This window comes from Agrilus planipennis, unplaced genomic scaffold (assembly GCF_000699045.2).
Source record: "Agrilus planipennis isolate EAB-ADULT unplaced genomic scaffold, Apla_2.0 scaffold103, whole genome shotgun sequence".
Classification (NCBI taxonomy): domain Eukaryota; kingdom Metazoa; phylum Arthropoda; class Insecta; order Coleoptera; family Buprestidae; genus Agrilus; species Agrilus planipennis.
In genome coordinates, this window is record NW_020438959.1 from 18240 (window position 1) to 26362 (window position 8123).

At 36.9% G+C, this 8123-nt stretch overlaps 1 non-coding gene across 1 annotated transcript; it reads right to left on the reverse strand.

Moving 5' to 3' along the window:
- Positions 1 to 2947: 2947 nt before the first annotated feature.
- Positions 2948 to 3021, reverse strand: Trnat-agu. Its single transcript has one exon. It is a non-coding gene; the product is annotated as a tRNA-Thr (tRNA).
- Between the last annotated feature and the right edge of the window lie 5102 nt (positions 3022 to 8123).

An 8123-nucleotide genomic window follows, 5' to 3' on the forward strand; every position in this document is an offset into this window, starting at 1 on the left:
GTATTTATTTTACAAATTTATGAGTGGAGATCGCATCTCGGTCCGCAATTATATATGTGATGTATGACCAGGTCTTGGACGGCTGGGAGAATGCTACCTGAATATGTTATTATACCTGCTGCAGCAATTCAACGGACGTAGGTCAACTCAGCCAACGTTCGCCATCAGGTAAATACAACTGTTGTAATTTAGCAGGAATAAGAGACCCTTATTGAGAAAAGTTGTAATGATAAAAGTCACTTTCTCGTCTATACACTCTCCCCTATCTCCCCTAACTATAAACCTACCCTCTTTTCATTTCTATCGAACGTTTAAAATTGCCTTTCATAGGTGTCTGTTTTTACTTTTGATGGCCGATCAGAGTAACTTTTTCTCCTCTGTTTACTCCTTTCTGTGGAGCATTATAACCTACTAACCTCACTTATATTCTAATGTAGGTATTATGACCTAACCTCAACCTATATTCTAATACCAATTTTTACCAACCCGCCAATTGTTTTCGTTTTTTTTTTCGTGCGCGTTGGGTCTCGAACCCCGTCTTTTTTATATTTTGTTATTGCAACCGTGCACTTTACCATCTGAGCCACGCCGATGCGCTGTCTTACGTACCTGCATTAGTAGTACTTATTAACATTCAGATAGTAGTATTTAGACCTGGTATATAGAATCCATGGACGAAATTGTGTACACCAGAAATACTTGCACACGCAAAATTATGTTATTGCTTAACTTCATTTCACTACCGAATGACAATTACACTGCGTCGCTTTTTCAAGTTTTCGGAATTTGTTTGACAAGCCGCAGTAAAAGCGATAATTCAGTTTGACTAAGGACGTGACCGACGATTCGGGTCCTTAAAACAATAAATTTTTGACCGTCCACTTCTTTAGCAGCGATAACCATCTCGAAAAGAATTAACTATTGCGTCTACAAATTTGATTAAGTGATAAAAATACACATACGAAGGGAATCTATGTAGTGTGCGGATGCATATTGATGATAAAGATTTTGATACTTCTAAATTTGTTTTTTTTTAATGTATTTTAATATTAAACTGTGAATACATAATTAATTAATTGCTAGTGTATATTTCCAATTGAATTTACATCATATTTTACAAACCGAGCACGAAAGAAAGTCTTAATAGCATTAGAATTATTAATTACATAATTTTTTAAGAACTACATGATATTTAATTAGCTACTACAGCGTGTCTTTTAGAAAGGAGCTGTTAATTACATAGTAATATTGCTGTAGTTGTGTTACGCACTATTCCCAATTTCATTTTTACGAGTTCCCGAATGATACCAAAAATTACGATGCAGCCATAAACATGAGATATGCATGTAGCTGTTGAAGATGAAGAACACTGACGATACAAAACCATGTCGAATTACCAGCGAGTTGTGATCGAAGGTGAGGGTTAATAGAAGGCCGTTCGGTCATTAAGGATTACCGAACAAAATCGGTAATTCAAAGTCTGTAATGCTGAACTGCGTTAAACCTGCATTATGGCGAAATGGATTTTCAATGTAGGTGGCTCAGTTGTTTTCGGATAATTGACTTATGATTAGTTCGTCTAAGGCTAAACCTGTTATCGGATGACTAACATATGCCGATGAATTAGGAAGAACTTTAGAGTTATGTGGTTGAAAACAGACCACGAAATACACAAAACCAACAAAGGAAGTGGTCTTCAGATATTACTTCAACTTCAACGATCAATGTTTAAATTATATACAAAAATATACTGGAGATAATTAAATTGTAATTAAAAGCATAATGAAAATATTAATTAATGACCTGTAAGACAAATACGTAATAATAATCATACTTCTTTTACGATATTGTAGTTATACATATTTTATAAACAACTTTATCATTCGATATGGAGGAGTTAGATAGCTTTAAATAAAATGGAAGCGGTATTAACAAAACAGTACTGTATGAAAATAAATAAAAGTAAAAGAAAAATACTGGTATGCAAGGGAAGGAAAAGTAGGGTAAGAGCGAATATAAAGATAGAAGACGAAAAATTAGAAGAAGTGGCCGATTTTAGGTATTTAAGAAGTCAGATAAGTCGGGACGAAAGGATTAGTAAGGATATAAAGCAGCGGCGCTGTCTGGGTGCGAAACATGGACAGTGGGCGCGGCAGAAAAGAAAAGGTTAGATGCGTTCGAAATGTGGTGTTATTGGCGAATGATGAGGATACCGTGGATAGAGAAGGTTAGAAATGAAGAGGTATTAGAAAGAATAGAGAACAGAGGACTCTATGGAAGTCAATAAGGAATAGGCGAGATAGGTTAGTAGGACACCTTCTCAGGTACGAAGGTCTAGTCAGAGACATATTAAAGACAGAAACGAAAGTTAGGAAGGGTTGGCCTAGATTAGATTACTATTCGTAAATAGTTAAGGATGTGGGTTGTTCTAATTTTAGGGAAATGCGAAGATTAGCTCAGGATAGGAAAGAGTGGAGGTGCATGTCCAACTAGTCTTAGGACTGACCTTATGATGATGATGATGATGATGATGGTACATTATTATAAGCAGAAACAGGAGCCAAGAGGAGTAGAGGTAGACCTAGATTAGATTATTGTTCACAAATGGTTAAGGATGTGGGATGTTTTAATTTCAGGGAAATGCGAAAAGTAGTTCATGAAAGGGAAATTTAAGCGATTTTACTCACTTTTACGCCATTCAATCTCATACACCTAAAAAAATTCTAAATAACCTTTAATGGCATTTTCAATTCTTCGCTTTTATCTTTATTCAAAATGAAATTAGACCACGCATCAATTGTAAAATGTTGACGAGTCAGTGCAACTTAAAGTATGAAAGTAGCACATTAAGATTAGCAACGTAAACAAAATGCCTCAAGCAAAAGTCATTTATAATAAGTAACACTAATAATGAAAACAAAATCAATTAAAAAATGATACATCGTCAAGGCCCCGGAGGGATTCGAACCCTCGATCTCCTGTTTACTAGACAGGCGCTTTAACCAACTAAGCCACGGCGCCGACTGCAAGGTCGACATAAAATGAATGATTTAACCACAAAAGGTGCGTACATTATGGTTATTATTATTAGCGTAAGACCATCAATTTTTTTATACAACATATTGATACACACTCTCAAAATTTTATTCATTATATAAAACATAGCAGCTTATTCAAAATTTTTAGATACAAAAATTCCTACCTGTGTTTCTATTAATTTTTTGCTTACATTAGTAGTTTTAGTACTGACGCACTATTCTTTAATTAGTTTTAATGGTGCAGCAGTGCTGTTTAATTTCCTGATTTATTAAACTAAACATGATGCCTTCTGCTTTTTGGGTGGTCACCTTAATTCAATACCTGATCGAAGACCATTCTGAAAAATTCTTCAAGCACTTCGTGTGCCTGTAACGAATGGTGGTGCCCGAATGTCAAATTAAAAAACGCAGCCAATAAATTAAAAACATTTTCTGGGGGAACCCTTTGCTGCTGCCTACTGCCTAGTGGTTTTGAATTCAATATATTTATAACCCACTATCTCATGATCACGAAAGCGTTTACTTCCAATTTGTGAACGATATTTTATAATCAAGGAAATACTGAGTCCCAGAAAATGGAACCAATACATATCATAAAAGGCTAATAGAAAAATTCAATAAATATGACGATACCACGATCACTAAAATAGATACTATCAGGAGTTTTATCTGTTTGCGTGATCATGGTGAGATATCCTAGAAGAATATTTTAATTTGATATGTTATCCCAATTTTGCTAGTGCATTTCTTCATAATGTACATTTCGCATTTCATTACTTACGTATATCACTTTAACCGATCGTTCAGTGGCCATTAAGGTGAAACGGAGAAGGAATTTCACTAAGTTTTAAAGGGTTTAAATTTATTGAGGAGTGCTGCTGTCATCGATTTAGCCAACGGGAATTGAGCTATAATTTCAGATCTGCGAAGCAATAATGGAATCGTAAATCTATCAGATCCGTTTTATAGCTTACACTCTTCTTCTGTTGATCACTTAATGACTTCGGAACGAACACTGCCAATGGTTAATGACCCAGAGACTATTTTTAAAATGAGCGAGTTGACAAGCAACAAATAAAAGTCCATTCTTTCACAATGGCATCGTTTCTAACGAATCATAGAAATATCGAAAACTACAATATCGACTTTTTTTCCAAATTAAATTTAGATTCGAAAGAGATACAATTATGTTTGTTTCAATTCATCATTAGATATCTCTCAGTTTTCAGCTGGTTGCTATAAAAAAGTGTTTTTAGCCCTAGGACGTTTCATCAACAAAATTTTACGTCAGAAAAGTAGTGGTCTCTATATCTTTTTCTTATCGTGGCCTTGCTCCCCGAAAAGATAATTCACAATTTTTTCCACTTTCAATTTATTTTATTCGCAGTTCAAGTGGCCCCTGCTAGATTTTCTTTAAGAAAAGTAAACTCCTTAATAGTCAACACATTCACTTTATGGTAAAATTATCACATATAGTAAGTATTCAATTTCTGGTATAATTTATTCCATTGCAACATGAATAGCCATACAGTTTTTTGAAAAGACTCCATTATCTGATGGTAAAGCATCCAGTCGATTCACCATCCGATCGTTTAAATAAATGTCTAATGTGTGCATAGGAAATGAGCGTCAACTATTAGTATTCCTTGTTTCTACAGCACAGCTCGTCTCATCCCGGTAATGGTGATGTCCATAATATGTAACGGTGCCGATGATGTTACCTTTTCATATTATGAGAGATATACGAATTGTTCTGGAGGTTATTGGAAGCAGCCAAAACGCTTTAAAAATTGTGTCAGAGAAAAGGAAGTATATTTTTATGGACACAATTTTGTAATCATCATGATAAGGTAATCAGTCATAAGATTAGTTGGACACGCATCTCCACTCTTTCCTATCCTGACCTAATCTTCGCATTTCCCTAAAACCAGAACATCCCATATCTTTAACTATTTGCCAACTGTAATCTAATCTACGTCTGCCTCTACTTCTCTCAACTCCAGTTTCTGCCCCTAATTTGTCTCATATCAACCTATTTCGCCTATTTCTGACTGATTTCCATAAAGTCAATGGTATAAAATTGAATGACCACATGACCGAGCGGCATGACCTAGAGGTCTAGACTATTGCTTAGCATTCGGGAGGACGCCGGTTCGATTCCGGGTTCGTCTGCCTTGGTCCATGTTTTTCTGTGGTTTCCTTGGATCACTTAGGCAAATGCTGGGGCAGTAATATTCCACAGATAATCTTTCACTATCTTCTGTCTTCATTTCGTCCGTCTCATCTTTCTCACCCGAACCACGACCCACCCATTCCCACGATTCCTGAAGGCAGGCTGACCTTCCTTCCGGCGTAGTCCGTAGGGACTGTCTGCCCACCAGCATTACCGGCTTCTCATTTACGAGCTTGAAGTACTTGAATCGAACTTTCAAGTTGGGTTATTATCTGAATCGACTGGAATTGACTGGGTGCCCAACCCAATCGAGTGGGTGCTCAGGCCCCCCCTCTTATTGCACTCCTGACTGTCACCAACTATTACACCAAGAGTCCCGAAAGCCTTTCCGGATTAATTCTTGTCTGACCGGAGTTTCAAGTATAAAAGAAATGACAGAATATTTGGAAATATCAAAAGCGTTCTTCTATACAGAACTGATCAAAAATCTTACTGTGGTAACTCATGATTTTTGATGACCACTGCCGCAGTATGGATTGTTGATAACACAAACAGGATAGTGTGGTAAATAGGGGTAAGTTTCTCTTTTCGCATTTACTGAACTGTCCTAACTTAATCCATATTTCTAGATGTAAAACTCTTAAATTATTAAAGACGTCATGCCCCATAAAATGAACACCTAACGGTATCTACATCTTCTACTTCCGGGATCAGTTACCTACCGTAACGTGCAGTCCCAATTTTTTCCAAAAACTAGTAGGTACATAATTTTGTGGTAGCTGACTTCTATGACCGGAATAGAAGTGCATTGACAGCATATGGTGTGCGACCTCACATATTGCGAAGCGTTAATTCAAAAGTATGTGCTGTCACTATCGCATCGGAGTATTGTCCATGTGTATCTAGCATACATACATCGAACTTCTTGCGCTATCAGATACCTACACTCGAAACGAACAAAAGGACACAGCAGAACAATGATTCATGAACGCCTGGTATCGGGATTTTACTAACTTCAAAAAAAATCGCCAATCTCCATCCATTAGATCTGGAAAGGAACAACGTCAACTCCACCTATCTCCAGTACTAAAATAACTCATTGAAGATGACCAAAGCATTACTAGAAACTGGCTGAAACTAAGCCAAATTTGGAAAGAAATTTCTTTAGTCTTACAAATACGTAGATGAGGAAGTAGACAAATACTAAAATCAATATAGTTAAATATTCTACATTAAAATTAAGGGCCAGCAGCGAAGGTTGCCTTTTTGTTTATTACTATAAAGCTCTAAAACCACTGGAAGAATTTTGACACTATCTATTTCATTTGTCTCGGGATGCCCAGGTGTATTTCAATACCATCATTTAACAACGGTGATGATAGTAACACTTTTTTATGGAAGTCTGTAACTCAGAAACGATATGGGGAGATACCGAGGCCAAAAAATCAGAAACAAAGTTTGATTCAGAGTTGATGTTTTAACTGCATTCAATCTCAAAGAACAATGAAATCCACACCTTTGGCATACTAATGAAGTAATAGTTAAATATCCTGCATAAAAATTAAGGCCATCCGAGAAGATTGCCTTTTTGCCTGCTACTATAAAGCTCTAAAACCAGTAGAAGAATTTTAAAATTATCTATTTCATCCGTCTAGTGATGCCCAGGTGTATTTCAATGCCAAAATTTAAACAAGGGTGGTAATAGTAATATTTTTTTATGGAAGTTTGCAACTCACAAGCTATTTATTTAACAAAGTCGGTAATTTCGACATTATGGGAGATATCGCGTCCACAAAATCAGAACCAAAGTTTGATTCAGAGTTGATGTCTTAACTGCATCCAATCTCAAAGAGGTATGAAATCCGCACCTTTGGAATACCAATGAAGTAAAAATGCAGCTCCACAATAAGTGTCGATATCGGTTCCTTATTTTCCCGAAATTGCGTGAGTCAGATTGTGTTGCGGACCAACGAAATGACAAGGAACTGCTCCTCCTCAGAACGTGCCTGATATTATTCAAGGTCACTAATCGATTTGCGACCTTTTGCAACAGTTGGCGGAGTTTACTCCGGGAATGTCACACGAAGTTCATCCAACACCTGACCCCCAAGGGCGAGAGAAAGAGAAGGGTAGAGAAGAAGGCATACGGTCGTGCAGAGAATCTCGTTCCAATGTGTCGTTCTTCTTGTACGGTTGTACGTATCTTCGGTTGTGTAGCATAGAGGTCCGAATGTCTCGCATAAATCTTCGGGATAAAAACTTTAAAGTGTCGTAAACACCTCGTAAATCAAACGGGACCAGCTATTGATCAATTCCCGTGTAGGATGATCAGAAATTGAACAAAGTGAAGCCAAAACCATGTCCGTTCGTTGGATACACACTTCACCTCCACGGCCATTAATTTTGTTACGTTTTACTTTTGTGACAAGACCACAAAGGTTACTTTTTGATGAAAAAGTTACCTATACATTCACTAGGGATATTATCTACAGTAGTTTCTAAAAGTATGCCGATAATTCAGTTGCAATAACTATTTTATTAATTGTAAAAACTCAACCGACGTTTCGCCTGCTAATATGGAGTTTTCTCAAGGATAAAATATAAATAGCATGTCTACACTATTGAAATAGACCCCTTTTTTTTAAGCTCATATTGTGGTTGTTTAGTTTACATACGTGACGTCGTTACCAGGGCCGTACTTAGGACACTAATGTACTATTAGTGGAACCCGAGGTGCAATCTCATGAACCAATTTACGAGGGTGGATTGATAAGTTTCCGGCCTTACCAAGAGATGACGCCACTAGGCCTACCTTGAGGTGACATTCTATAGTACCATCCTTGGATAGCTTGTAGCTATAGTTTCAGCCCGATCTCCTTGCTAGTGTAGGTTTGACAGCACGCTGAACAAGA